The sequence below is a fragment of the Carettochelys insculpta genome, chromosome 9 (assembly GCF_033958435.1).
Source record: "Carettochelys insculpta isolate YL-2023 chromosome 9, ASM3395843v1, whole genome shotgun sequence".
Taxonomy (NCBI): domain Eukaryota; kingdom Metazoa; phylum Chordata; order Testudines; family Carettochelyidae; genus Carettochelys; species Carettochelys insculpta.
In genome coordinates, this window is record NC_134145.1 from 27,068,561 (window position 1) to 27,084,397 (window position 15,837).

Genomic DNA, 15,837 nt, shown 5'->3' on the forward strand with positions numbered 1-15,837 from the left:
GCATGGGACTGACTTTGTTTGGGCTTCAACCGTGAACTATCCCACACAGTTCTACATGTGCATCACAGATGCTGAGATATTTTGGCTTTCAAACAGGAAGGGAAGAACTGGCAAAGAGGTGACAGTCCCTGCCAGATGAACTGTAGGTGCATAATGAAATACCAGCTGAGGAAGGTTTAATTGAGAATTTGGTCGAGTATGGCAGTGCGAGAATTACTATAGGGTTCCCCAGTCAAGTGGGTGATGGTGAAAGACTCATGAAAAATTCGGAGGTAAACACCTTAAAAATCAGGGGCTTATAATGAAATCCCATAATTGCAGCTTTTAAAAATTGCATGACCCCTCCCAATTGCCATGAGATATTGTGCCTGCTCCTGCTCAGAGGTCAGAGTCACCACTATCTGTTGGTGGGTCACGTATTCCCCAGCCCTAAAGCAGCTCTGAATATAAAAGCTTCAGCTGAGCCATACATTCCCAGTGTCACTCCTGTGGGTGTGGTGGCCGAAACACTTTCCAAAGGGTTACTGAGTCAGCACTGTTTGCTAGTAACTAGGTAACAGTATCCTGCCCTTAGGCAACTGGCTATTAGAAAGTAGTTGTCATGAGGCAAAGCTTCTACCTCTTTTATTTAACTGGTTGCCAGTGGTGGGACTGGAGTTCTCTGGCTCCTTCTCCAAGATTCCCATCTCAAAGGTGTGATAGAATCTGTGCATAGATCTTCCCTGCAGACTTAACTTGGGCTCCTCCATAGGTGTTGCCCCATTCCACCTTCTGTTTATATAAAACAGTATCACCTGAATTTGGTGGTGCTTTAAACTTGGAGACTTTGAGTGTAGGCTTAAAAGCTAGGTAGTGTTTTCACTCTGACTCATAACCCACTAGCTTTGCAGTGAGGATGCAGGCTGTCACATGGATACTGGTAGTCATGTAATGTCTTCCCACAATTCTACCTAAGGACAGAGAAGTTCTACAATTCTGTGGGGAAAATTGTGGTGTCTCAACTCATTGCAGCTCAAAGACCCCCAGAAGTCCTATCAATGCACTTAGTAAGTGCAGAAAGACACAGTAACTCAGGTATGGTTAGGCAGTGTGGCTGTTCAGACCTGCGGTAGGCTAACCCAGTGCTCAGTCTTCACTTCAGAGTTAACTCAGGTCATCAGCATCTGTGTTCTGCAATATATTTAGCTGTTCTATCTTTTTTCCTGGTGAATTTGTGGGAGAACTTGTCTGCCTTTTGAGCTCACAGGGACTTATAGGGAAAGCACTGGAGGACTAGTAACCCTTGAACAATTTAGCCTGTGACATCTCTGCAAAGTAAGTGAGGTATTACTAGTCTGAGAGAAAGTGATGCGTGGACTCTAGCTTGCACCTTAGCCAGGCCACCTACTGTGGATTTAAAGTACCATCAGATTTACGCGAGGAGGGCTTTTTATGTGGAAAGAAGCTTAAGGACAACACCCAAGTAAGACCCAACTGAGTCAACTCTGAAATGGATATAATTTATAAAGAGTACGAAAATAATCATCTCTCTTCTCAGGCCAGGAACATTTTCCAGATAGTGATACTGTGCTTAGGGTACGCACCGTTTATGCTGCCAAAACTATGCTTTTCTTAAAACAACTTATTTAACATACACACACACTTTCTCTCTTCCCTTCCCAGCTCTGCTCAAAAAAAACCCTATGCCACAAGAAGCACAATTTTGCCAGTATAACTGTATTGACATTAAAGGCTTTTGCTGCCCAGTTGATTCAAGTGGGGATCACATTTCTTAACATCTCTCACAAAGACCTTTGGCAAAATTTGTAGTGTAGACCTGGCCCCAACTAATCAGATTTTGCATCCTTGATATAATTGTGATATCATAAACATATTACACCTCCAATCATCTGTTGAGTCTTCCAGCACAGACAAGACATGAATTTCTAATGTAAAAATCCAAGTACAAAAAATTTTAATAACAAAAATGTTCAGGCTCTCTAGATGTCATGAGGAAACAAATCACACACAATCCTTTTTCTTTGCAAGTAATTTTTATTTTTAAAATTCAAGTTATTATAGTCAGAATTTTTTATTCTAATAGGTCAGATTCTCGTACCTTTTGATAGCTGTCAATCAGATCTTATTCCACAAGCTATCCCCATACTTAGGTGGAGCCATTCTACATGAATAAAAGGGACAGAGACTGGCCCTATTATGGACACAATCATAAGAATGAATGCTTTATCTGATTTGTCTATGATAGATCTGCCTTGCTGCTAAATCCCTGGTCTTTCATGTAGTTTCTTGTTAGAGACTTTTGTTAAGATTTCCCAAGGAGTCCTAAGAGAACAATTGAGCCTTTATGGTTTTTTGCAGAAGCAGAGAGAAACAATCAACTTGTGGGTTTTCTGTTGTTGTTGATTTATTTTCTGTTCATGCTGCAAAGAGTTTCTCAGGAATATATTTTTTTTTTTTATGAAAAAAAAAGGTGGGAGGGGAAACAGACTTGTCTGTCCTGGGGTATTCCAGGTAATCCTCAGATAAGACTTTCCTGAGCATACAGCTACATTATGATCAGTCCCTATGGCAGACAGATCCTAGCTTCTTTTTCAAACAATTTTCCATCTGAGAATGTGCCAGTTAAGCTTAGTAACTGGAGGAATGCAACAGCTTCTCACAAGATGGTTATGAAACTGAAACAATATATTTTGGACTATCAAGTTCTCAGGCAGTGCTGTGAGACAGCAAAAAAACTGGTTTAACTAGTTACCTGAGAATTCATTCTCAGCTGATATGGAGCCAAAGTAGTGAGTGCCACTCATCTTCCAGGCTCAGGCACAGGGTCATGGGTAGGGAAAAGAACACTGCCAGGATCCTTAATGCACCTGGCTGATCCTAGGAGCTGAAATGGTTCCCTGGACATAATGTAGACCAGTCTTCAGGCTGCTCTGATTGACATGTTGCTAGAACCAGTCTGCATTCTGTTCCAAACATGGCAAAGCTTAACCTTACCTTATACCACGTTTTTAACTCTTTAGTCCTGCACTGAGAGGGTGGGTCTACACGGTACAGTCATTTCAAAATAACTATCCTAGCATGCATACTACATAACCGCTATTTCAGAATTATTTCAAAATAGTGGTTGGCTTATTTTGAAATTGGTAAACTTCATTGCAGCTGTGTTTACACGTGCCCCCTCTTTTCAGAGGGGACATGTTAATGAGGCAGTTCTGAATATGCTAATGAGATGCTGCCATGAATATGCAATGCCTCATTAACATAATAGTGGCAATGCACAATTAGAAAGTGCCACTTTCGGAATGCATGCCATCTGTGTAGATGGGGGCCCTTCGAAAGGACCCCCTGACTTCAAAAGCCCCTTCTTCCTAAAACCGAATAGGCAGCAGGGGCTTTCAGAGTCAGGGAGACCTTTCAAAAGGCCCCTGTCTACACAGGTGGAGTGCATTCCAAAAGTGGCACTTTCTAATCGAATGTGGACACCATTATGCTAATGAGATGCTGCATATTCATATCAGTGTCTTATTAGCATCTTTCAAACTGTCTAATTAGCATGTCCCCTCTGAAAGAAGGGGGCATGTGTAGATACAGCCTGCATGAGGAATGGCACCTATTTCAAAATAGGGGCTGCCAAGACAGGGAACAGAGCCAATTTCGAAATAAGCCATAGTGCGTCCAAAGCAGAGCGTGTAGACTCTGTGTTTCAAAATAGCTAAGCACTATTTAAAAATGCAGCTTGTGTTTAGCTGTGTTCCAGAATCTCTTATTTTAAAATAAGGCTGCTGTGTAGACATACCCGTACAGTTTAGGCAAATCAGGTGATCTGAACTGTTGTTTGTGCATGGCTGTATCAGTTTTAAGATGTCTGCAGAAATTAGGGACCTTGAAATCAGTGGAATTTGAGGTCATCCAGGATCTAGCTCTAGGCTGTGTCTACACGTGCCCCAAACTTCGAAATGGCCACACAAATGGCCATTTCGAAGTTTACTAATGAAGCGCTGAAATGCATATTCAGCGCTTCATGAGCATGCGGGCGGCAGCGGCACTTCGAAATTGACACTCCTTGCCGCCGCGCGGCGCGTCCAGACATCCATGAGCTCATGGGAATAAGGGGACTTCGAAGTAGGCGGCGTCCTTTCGAAAAGGAGCCCTGTCTGGACGTGCCGCGCGGCGGCAAGGGGCATCAATTTCGAAGCGCCGCTGCCTCCCACATGCTAATGAAGCGCTGAATATGAATTTCAGAGCTTCATTAGTAAACTTCGAAATGGCCATTTGCGTGGCCATTTCGAAGTTTGGGGCACGTGTAGACGTAGCCTTAGTGATCTGCAGTACAAAGATTTGGGGCATAGTATGGAAAATCTTCATAGGAGTTTTACTGTATGGATGAGCATAGCCAATCCTAGCAGCCCTCAGATCTCTTAGCTTTCTCTAAGTGTAGTCCTGAGTCTGTGGAGGTGTGACTCCTGCAGGCTTTGGGTCAAACTCCCTGTGGCTGCACTAACTTTAGTCTCCTTCCTCACAGATACAGCATCATTACAATCCCTTTCTGCTTCCTATGTGCATGTGTGTTGTCTCATTCTTTTGTCTCTCAAGATCAGAGGGCAGTTTACATCTCTCCAGCACAGCCAGTAGTGATTGTTCCGTCTGGTAATCTACACAAGCAATGCGAAATGTCTTAAGTGAAAGAAAAGCCCATTTAGCTTAGGGCACAAAATACAGAGAATCACAAAGACTATGTCTACACTAGCTCCCCTCTTTCAAAAGGGGGATGCTAATGAGACACTTCAGGATATGCTAAGGACGTGCTGCAATGAATAGGCAGTGCCTCATTAGCATAATCGCAGCTGTGGCACTTCAAAAGTGCCACTTTCGATCACGCATGGGTCATCTGCACAGGGTCCTTTTTGAAAGGACCCTGCACACTTCGAAATCCCGTTATTTTTATTTGGTTATAGGAATAAGGGGATTTTGAAGTGTGTGGGGTCCTTTTGAAAAGGACCTCCTGTAGACGAGCTATGCACAATTGAAAGCAGCACTTTCCAAGTGCCACGGCTGCCGTTATGCTAACGAGGTACTGCATATTCATTGCATCACCTCATTAGCATATCCCAAAGTGTCTCATTAGCATCCCCCTTTCGAAAGGAGGGGACAGTGTAGACATAACCCCACAGAATAGCTGTTCAAGAGAATATAGACATAGCTAGTCTAAAACACTATGAAAAGCAGAACTAGGTTGGCTCCAAATGTAAATCTGATTCTTATGTCTTCCCATTAAACCAGTATAACATCAGCGTGTGGCATAAAGTTGACAATAGTTACTGTGAATGTTACATAGCTTTAAACTATACTTATTGCCATTCTCCTTCTCTTTCTTTCAGCCCCACTAGCTATCAGCTAATCTTTAACAATCCTTGAAAGGAGTTTGGCCTTAATTCCAGCCGGTATGGCTACAGAACCAGTGTGGAGATAATGCGCCAGCAAAGAAAGGTGTGTGACTCTTCATCCTCCCTCTTTCTCATCTGTCTCTTTTGGGTCCAATTGCTATGTCTTCATTAGCATGCTGTCACCTATATCATTTTCTAGCCCAGACTTTGGCACATAACTTAGCTGAATGTTAAATGCACATGGTTTGCTTCAGTTTTCCTTCATTTCAGCTGATCCTTCTAATTTCCTTTCACTAATTTTGACAAGGGCACATGAGAGAGCTTTTCAAAGATCTTGTTCCCATTTCAAAATAAACCTCTGTCCCTTGTCTAAGGGTTAAGTTCTTTAAATTTGAAATTTGCAAAAACCCAATACATAAAAATTTGCCAGGGAGATTGTGGTGTATACCATTAAACACGTTGGTGTGGCACAGTGTCCCCATCTCCTGTTAAGAATCTGAGGAAACACCAACACTTAGAATGATGTCTCTCAACAAATTAATAAAGACTTTGTCTTGGGGATTCTCTTCCTGGAATGTTGGTTCCCTCTATAGCTATCAGATAGCGTCTCCAGATCACCGCTTTAACAGCCACAGTTCACATGAGATAGCAAGATACCCTGCCATTGCAATGAGAGAGCTGTTTTTGTGTGTCAGATTTGGGCATTTCATGAGACTTGAAATAGGTTTAACATACATATGTACCAGTAATTGCACTCTTTGGTTACAGGCATTAGTAGAAGCCAGGTTTTCAATTCTTCCCAAACTAATTCACTATTATTTACATTTGGGAATATTACTTAAAATTACTATTAGTATTACTATAAATCTGCTTAGAAAGATTTTCTAATGAACAAGTACAAAAAGTCATTTAATACCATCACGGTGGCTAGCATGTGGGGAAGAAAATATTCAAATGTGAAGACAAAACCAAGTGGAAATGTATTTTATTTATCCCTTCTGGCTCATGAAACCATACCCAGCCAATGTAGGCTTTTCTGATGTTCAGTTTCAAGTCTTGTTCCAAGGTAATAAGAAAGTTATTGACTGCAAAAAGGACTTTGGAACAGACTGCTTGGCCTATGTTTTGGATGTATGTCTTCAGTTCCCAACAGCATTCAAAACTCGTGCTGAAAGAGCTATTTGGTTTAGGTTTTTTCCCCTTTTCCAATCAGTGAATGGCTCAATGCTCAGGTGGTAAACATCCTAATTGAAACTTGCACACCAAGATCCCATCTTCCCCATATCAACAGTAATGCTAAGTGATGTCTGTTAGGTTGAAATAAAGCTCTTTTCAAGTCTACTTCAGCCAAAACAGTGACCATCAGAGAACTTCTAATGTCCAGTTGGTTTGTTGACATTGTGAGCTAAAGAGGCTGTCAGGGCCTCCATCAAAGAGTCATAGAAGGTGAGAGGGATGTTTGCAACCTCCAGAATCACCAGAGCTTGCAGCTGCACCAATGTAAACTCTCTTGTGTAGCCACTGTAAACCAATGAAAAAGAGTTCTCTTGTGGATTTACTTATACCACCTACAATGAGCAGAGTAGCTATGTTGGCATGAGAGGTTCTTCTACCAACAGTGCTGTTCACTCTGGCACTAAGGTCCATGTAACTTACATAGCTCAGGAATGGCTTATTCGTACTTCTGAGCAACATAAGTTGTAATACAGACATACCCATAATCAGGAAGTGCTGCTTTCATTAAACTGTTCTATTTATTTTTTACTTCATTTCCTGCAACCAGATTAGAATGGGTGGATTAATTTACACTGAGGAATGTTTAGAATGCCTGCTGAACTAGTTAGTCTCTTATTAAAGGAACTACAGGTGCATACTTGAAAGCTTTCTGTTTAATTTTGCCTTTTGACTCAGTTACAAAGTTCATAAATATTGTTGCATGTTTACTACTGTGGAGTGGATTTTCAGTTTAGTGGTGGGAGAGCTGAGGCTCGTGGTGGTGGGAATAGTGCTGACTGTCTTTTATATCTGCTTTTCCCACTAACTTTTCTAAAAAATTATTATAAAAAGTAAGACAAAGCAACAGTTAATCAACCTAACACAATAAGGAGACAAGTCCTAGACCTAGTTTTCCCAATAGGTTGTAAGTCTAAGGAAGGGCTGTGTGATCTGTAAAGGAAGTCAAAGTGACTTGTTTTATTAAGGGAAGTTTATGTGTCTCTGGCATGTGGAGGTCAAGGAGCATCACTATGCATACCTCTGACCTATCTCACCAGCTTGGTCATACACAGAGCTCCTGTAACACCTGTGTAATTATGAGGGTGGAAAGGATAGGAGACAAAGCAATTTCCTGTACTTATATTCATAGATACCTGGCAAATGTATCTTTTCCCTCCCACTCCATTCTTTCCCACGTATACCTATGACTGCCCTTGGGGAGGGAAAACAGTAACATACACATTACACATAGACCCAGTTGGAATAAACAGTTTTGTGAAAATCAAAACTTTTCATATAGGTCAGCTGTATTCATTTTGCAAGAGGTAAACATTCTATAACCTGAACAACAAGAAGTCCTGGGCACCATATAGACTAACGGATATTTTGGAGCATAAGCTTTCATGAGCAAAGACCTGCTTCATCAGATGCATGAGCTTCACCAGATTCTTGTTGTTCTCAAAGATACAGACTAACATGGCTATCTCTCTGATTCTGCAACCTGGTGGATGAGGCACTGGCCTAGGATTGGAGACACTCAGTTTTCATTCTACACCATTGTTTCTTAAACTATGTTCCGTGGAACACTGGTGTTCCATGAACAGCTCACAGGTGTGCTGCAAATGTCTGACATTTTTTTGATATCATACACTGAGGGTATATATTGTCTGTTATTAAAACCAGATACAATGTTGCTTCTTCATTGGTATGATACTAAACTAAATTCCTTCATTTTGTTTTTGCTGTATATGTTGCTGTTTGGTTGATTGGTTTTTTTTGGTCCAACAATTTTTGAAGACAATTTTCATAGGTGTTCTGCATAAAAAATATTATTGTTTGGTGTTCTGTGCTCACAAAATATTTTAAGAAATACTGCTCTACACTGCCTCTTTTAGAACAAAGTTTCTCAATACTGATTACTCTGAGGCTATGTCTAAACTAGCCCTGAACTTTGAAGGGGGCATAGTAATTAAGGTGTCGGGAGATTACTAACGAAGTGCTGCGGTGCATATGCAGCACTTCATTAATCAAAATCTCCCCTGCGGCAAATTCGAAGTGAAGTAAAGGGACTTCAGAGTATCATGGGCACTTCGAAGTACCTGTGGCTGACCTGTTCGAAGTTGCTGCGGGTGAGATTTTGACAAATGAAGTGCTGCATATGCACATTAGTAATCTCCTGACATCCTAATTACATGCCCCCTTCGAAGTTCGGGCTAGTTTAGACACAGCCTGAATCAGGCAAAACAAGGACTTGGACCTGGATCACCCACAGTCCTAACCACTAGGTTATAGTCACCCCTTGTGTTTCAATCTACAAAAAGGACATTTTGCTGTAATTCTTTTTGTGCAAAAATGTTTGAAAGATTTTATTTTAATTCCAATGTACAATAACAACAAATTTAGAGATCCCATAAAGTTGTTGGGAAACAGAATGGAATTGTCGACTCTAGTTACATGGCCACCTGAGGGCAGATGTTCCACTGTCCCTGCATGTGAGCATCTGACAGTGAGGCACCTATCTGGCCCACAGCCACACACTTCCTGGGAGCTCTGTGCAGAAAAATCCGGTGGACCCAGGTTTAGGTCTTTGCTCTGTGCAGAGAATGTTATTTCTGCCTCCTCTCTTTCTGGTCAATACAAGGCCTAATGCAGACACCAGGGATTCTGCTGCTGACTTTAATAGATTTTTCTCTTTGAATAAAGAGGAATATTCAGAATTAATTGGAGGTATTTTACAGTAAGACATGTTAAACACTCTTCTACCTCCTACAATATTATTATAGAAACAGAACCTTAGCCCTGAAAGATTTTCATTTGGCTTCAACTTTCCACATTCTGAAGGTTTTTGAGTCTTCATTCTCTGAGTGCCAATTACAGCTTTAGGTGCATAAGCTTACATGTAGCATTTAGCTTCCAAGCTCTCCTGACCACATCCCAGTAGGTCCATTGAAAAGAAGTATTGAATTCACAGCCTCTAAAAATTCTTCTTTGAAATTTTCACTTACATTTTCATGGTGTTTTCAACTGTTAGAGTTTTTTAATTACTCTTATGTCAGAGCACAGGATCAGTGAACTAAAAGCCTTATCAATTACTCTTCCCTATTTGCAATTTGTTTCTGAGATGAGCATCTTCAAATCAGCTCTGAACTTTCTTTTAAGTCAATTGAAATTTTCTCTTGGATTACAGAAAAAGGTTAATGCCCTTTTACCTAGATTCGAAATATACATGAGAGAAACACTGCCCTTGTGCTCAATACCTTGTGTTCATCTTCCTCAGATGCAAGGCACCCAGTCTCTCTTCATGCTTGTCTTTTAAGATGGGCTGAAAGTCACAATGCTGGATTTTCCATTGCCTTTAAACATGTATAGTCCTTACCCCCAGCATAAAGTGTGTGTGAAATGTTACCATACCATAATGCCGTTAGCCCCTTGCAAAATGAGAGCAGTGACCACACATGGGTGCACGACAATGCTTTAATTAGGCCCAAATGTTATAAGAAAAGTGTGCCAAAATGATCAGGAGCATGAAGACAAGAAATCATTATTCTCTTCCTTTTCATAAAGACTTTCTGGCTACTCACCTAATAACCTTTAAAAAGTTACAGTGATTTCCTGAGAAGAATAATTACAGTTTAATGTTTACCAATCTGGCAAGGTGCTGTGTGTAAACCTTGGATGTGCAGACTTTCTCAGTGGAAGCTTTCAGTTCAGTGATGCTAGGAACTAGTTTGATCCTCCAGTGTTTAGAATTATGTGCCACATTGTAACTTTACTTTGTCATATTATATGTTATGTATAACTGTAAAATTATATATGAAATGCTATACACTTTCTTGAATCATCAAAAGAAAATACTGTAAAATTTTTAACTTGGTGATGACATGGCTCCCTTACACCGTTACTCATCCTGTTCAACATAAAACTGTATTAAAATGAGTACTTTCCCTTCTTTATGGATATATGGGAAATATATAGGTAATGTGACTATTCCCATGTTGCTTTCTAACCCTGTACACTTTGAGCAATTAGCCCATTTAATTCACTTCTCAGGAGAGTTCTGGCAGCTGTTCAACCCCCACTTCTCCTTCTAACCTCCGTAGTGTTTATTACAAAATGGTCCTTTTTTTAATATAAGTGACCATTGCCAACCTGAGCCAGAGGGCAGCATTTACCACATTATTAGACTACAACTGGCATTGCTGATGCATCTAAACAGCAGTTCAATTCCTTTTTCACAGCATATAATCAGATAATGAATCACCGTCATGGTGCCTAATGCAGAAGTGTTCTGAAGTAATGACAGAGATATAGCCGTGTTAGACTGTATTCTATCAAAACAAAAAAGCAGTCATGGAGCACTTTAAAGACTAACAGAGAGATAGCCATGTTAGTATATGTTCTATCAAAACAAAAAGGTAGTCCAGTAGCACTTTAAAGACTAACAAAATAATTTATTAGGTGATGAGCTTTCAAAGGACAGACCCACTTCTTCAGACCATAGCCATACCAGAACAGACCAAGGTTATTGTTATCAGAAGAACCAACCTGATTTGCCAACCTTGATAAAAAATTTTCTGATTTGTCAACCTTAATAACAATTTTTAGACCTCTTTGCTTTATATATTGAGTCTGTTCTGGTATGGCTATGATCTGAAGAAGTGGGTCTGTCCCACGAAAGCTCATCACCTAATACATTGTTTTTTTAGTCTTTAAAGTGCTACATGACTGTTTTTTTGTTGTTAAGTAAACAAGTGATGTTGCCATTGGGGTTCAGCTGTTGAATTCTAAGGTGAAAATGTGTTTCTATTGTGCTTAAAGTGCCTTGTATTCACTTTCAAAAATACAGTATAGGCCACGCAGTAATATTGTTTAGCACAGATGATCTCAAAGCACTTCAGAGAAGGTGGTATCATTATCTCCATTTTATCCCTTTGGAAACCAAAGCCTCAGAAGGTTAAATCTCTTGCCCAGTGCAGCCCATTAATTCAGTGGAAGAATTGAGAAGAAAACTGATTCTTCTGTCTCCTGATCATGGGTCCTACATTGCCTCCTTGTTAATCTTTTGATGTGAACTGCAAAAGCAGATTTTGTTTAAATTAACAAAGAAGGTCACATTCCCTTTACAGATCATCCAAGGAGAAGAAAATCAGATATTAGATCACTCTTTAGCAGAGGTTTTCTTGGCCACATTAGTCTGAATGGGAATTCTTGAGTCCCCAGCTACTGCTAGCTCAGAGCAGCCAGGATCCATATAAAATAAAATTAGGCCTTTTCTCCTCGCCAGGGAATGACTGACGTGGGAACCAAATGTGCATACGCTATGGTTAGGTTAGCCACTGGGTAAGCCCACCAGACTTCTCCAAACTATAGTCCATCTGCTCATGGCTGATTTTTATTTCCAACTTGTCTTTTTGTACTCATGAATTGTTTTTAATCAGATTGCAAATGCATGAAACATTTCCTGGCTCTCAAACACATACAAGAATAAATAAATAAATAAATAGGCACATAGGATCACAACTAACATACACATTGCAAAAAGAGTGAACATTTGCCTGCTTCATTTAACAGAGGAATGGTCTGGGTGCTCCCATCAAAGTTAAGGAAGCCGAGGATGAGGATGAGGTTGAAGGAAGCAGGGGGACACACACACACACACACACACACACACACACACACACACACACACACACACACACACACACACACAAAATGAGATGGAAGGCAATGTTCTGCTCTTGTGTACGTCAGTGGAACTGCTCTGACTTCAGGACCACATTCTGAGCCGGTGTAAACTGGAATAGCTCCATTGGCTGCAATATTACTATGTTGGCTTACATTAGTTGAGGATCTAGCCCTCAATCTATTGACTTAAATGGCATGTTTTAAGATTTAAGAAAACATTAAGAGAAATATGATGTGTATTTCAAAAATGACAGAGATGACGTATCAGCCAGAGGCAGGAAACAGTCTTGTCCTGATATGTTGAGTGCCTGTTTCAGTCAGAGGAGCAAATGCCAACTCAAGGAAAAGACTTGCAAGGCACTGCTTCCTTTCATATCAAACCAACAGTTTGCTTTTTCCACTGGATCTGCTCTTTTGGAAGGAGCAGATGTTAGGGAAAGAGTTCAGACCTCCTCCTTCAAGCTCCAAAGGCAGCAGATTACCCTCCAAATGAAGAAAGAAAAGCACTTCTAAACGGGTGGTGGCAGGTTTCCAGTGTCTAACCCATATTGTCACAATCAATACAAGCAGGTGGCAACGATAGTCTCTTCAAACTAATTACAGAAGATTGCAAATTGATTTTTGTTTTAACCCCCTCCCTGAGTTAGGTGGCATAGCAGTAGCTTTCCACCTGCTCTGTCATGCTGCTCAGCTACTGAAATCATTCAGACACTTTTCTGCTTCCTCCCTTGTCTGCAAGGCCCTGCTGGCTCTCCTCAAGCTTCACTAACCATGGAAAAAGAATCCCCCATGTCCTTCCCTCTGTCAGATACATATAGATTGAACTAATCACTGTGGCTAGGGACGTAATTGAACCTACCTGGTTTATTTTAAATCCTATAAATGTTTGTTTGCTGTTGCATTTTTAAGTCAACTAATGGCTTTTTGTTTGATTTTAGCTCCATTTGGCAGAACTCAACTCTTGGGACATCTCCTCACCTGGTGCTGAGCACTATGGAGACTAAGCCTAGGTAAGTGGTCCATAAAAACTTGTAAGTGATATTATGAGGGCCTTTGTTTAAATTTATTCATTATCTCTGCACCTTTTTATCTCATCCTCAAAACCTTTCTGGCCAAGCAGAAATGGTCATTGCTCCTGCTCAACTTCAGTGCAGTTTCCCCCAGGGTATTAATTATCTCAAGCTTAAATCGGTCTTCTTTCCTTCAAATCCCACCCCTATTCTTCAGTATGGTCTTCCTCTCACCCCCTGAGGCTGCAGGCAAGCTTAGGACTTCATGTTCCAATCCCTAAATGGCACCATGACCTGCTGCCATTTGAGCATTTCAAGAAGACAACATAATTGTTGTGCCCTTCACAAAACAGCTGCAAGGGAAAATGAAGTCACAGTGCCTTGCCAGGTGAAGGGATTTGTGCCAGCCCCAGGTGGTGTGCAGCATAAAGCAATGGAATGGGGTGACTGCTTGCTGACAGTGCTTTAAGTGCACCAAGGACAGCAATTAAAATGTATGTTGCCTTTTGAGAGTGAGGCAAGTGTCATTTGGAACAGAGAGTCAAGGGGTTGCACAGAGTGCCAGGTGAGCTTGAAAAGTGTTTCAGAGGTTGCTAAGAAACCTTTTCCCTGTTTCTTACTTGGATGATGATTGTACTGAGTTGACCAGTGTTCTTTATTTGCCAGAGCTTGCCCAACAGGTTATGTTCCTGCTTTATGTCTGTTATTCTGCACGCACCTAATACTGGGTCAGTAGACTACCCCAATCATTATGAAGGTCGGTTTGTTTGTTTGTTTTAAAAGTCTCCCTTTATCACGTCTCCTGAATTTCTACTAGTAATGTCTTTAGTGTCCGTATTTATAATTCTCTAGCTATATTTTTGGTAACATGAACTTGAATCTATAGAACATGAGCTTGAATCCATCTGTGTACTCAAGTATTTTTATTATCACCATTTCAGTTCAATTCTTCCACTGTTGTGAGGCTCTTACTACACTGTTGCTGGTCTGCAATTTCAGTCAACTTGTGGGCTAACAATTAGGACCTATCAAACAACAGTGGGTTCAATTACATGTGTAGAACATGCAGGTTTTCTGAAGGACCAATAGTACAATGTATCCTCTCATGGAGGGCATGTAGATCTGAGTATTAATAAGATCAAAGCATAATTTCATCTTTCACTTCTGGGCATTGCTAAGTTTTCTGCAACTAATTTATCTTTTGTGTCTTTACTTCATTTGGGAAATCTGCATCCTTTAACAAAAATATCAATATTTTGGGTTATGAGAGCAAGACAAATAAAGGTTACAGCTGAAGGAACAATGCTGGGAGTTTATACAGTTCATCAGAAAACATTATTTAAGTGAGGCACCAAATACCTTGGGTGGTTGAGACATTGTGTCTTCTATGGGTAAGTCACTGGTTCAAATTCATATGGGGACAGCTGTAACCCAAGTGACAGAATGCAGCAGTGAAATGGAATAAGCTTGTGGGTGATCTCCAGGCCATAGCAACTAGGTGTCAACCTTAAATAAATAAGTAGTCACCATAATGAACCACTCCTCGGGCCACTAGAGGTTTAAAGACTGAATGTACAATGAGCAATCTTTTTTTATCTATAGGCACACAATTGTTTAAGACAGAGGAAAATACTCTAGAATCTTAGGTTCTATGTTTAGAAGAGTGAGTCCTCTTAACAAATGGCATTAATGCTAGAAACATCCATGCAAGATGCATTGTTAGGTTTAATTGCTATTTCAGCAACCAAACATATCTAGGTGCCTCCCAAAACAGGTAAAAGAAAGAGATGACAAGATAATTTTAGACCTGATGTAAAAAGACAGTAAGGTGGAGTCTGGGGTTAGAGGAGCTGGTAATGCAGGCTTCAGCTGAATTTGTAATGAAGTGGTTCACTTTCTCCTTCCTAAATAAAGAATATGTACACACGTGAGGCATTATGGTGAATGGGATAGCACTTTGTTCTCCAACTTTTCATTCCGCAGACCCGAAAATACAATCTTTCCATGGACTGCCTCTCCTTCCCACTTTCAGGTCACTCATAACATTCTTTGTCTGTTCTGGTGGTCCATGGAGAGCCCCTCTTGTATACAATTATGCTTTACTAGTACAACAAGGAACACTAATATAATCTGATAGCATTGTCCCCTAGATAAAGCATATGATAACTTATTATTTTAGTTGATCAGCAGAGCTCCCCTCTGGTGGCTTTGATTCAGCTCATCTCCTGGTTCCTGAAAGACACAACAAAGGAAAAACAACAAAGCATAGAAACCACTGCTACTCACCATTTTCTTAGAGTGAATAGTGCAGCAGTAACCTCAGCTGAGAAGAAGCAGAGAAATTTGATGTACTGCATGTTATACTAGTGCCTTACCTTGTTCCGTACTGGAGCTTCTATATGGTGATTATTTAGAAATATGAAGTTCTTTTTCTCTTAAAAAAAAAAAGATGAGCCAGTATGCAGCTGGCTCCCCGTCCCTTCCCCACTTGAGGTTCCTGCAGCTGGGGCTGCTGGCAGGGCTGTGCAGCCCAGCCAGCTCTC

At 40.7% G+C, this 15,837-nt stretch overlaps 1 protein-coding gene across 2 annotated transcripts in view; it reads left to right on the forward strand.

The window, feature by feature from the left end:
* Positions 1 to 15,837, forward strand: part of ADGRL2 (adhesion G protein-coupled receptor L2) — a 530,684-nt gene that overhangs the window by 79,727 nt on the left and 435,120 nt on the right. The window contains exons 2-3 of one of the 2 annotated variants that reach the window (XM_075002830.1): positions 5,379 to 5,487; positions 13,223 to 13,294. The gene's annotated coding sequence lies outside the window, so the exon portion shown is untranslated. The remainder of the gene's footprint in view (positions 1 to 5,378; positions 5,488 to 13,222; positions 13,295 to 15,837) is intronic. The other variant, XM_075002833.1, reaches the window with a different exon arrangement.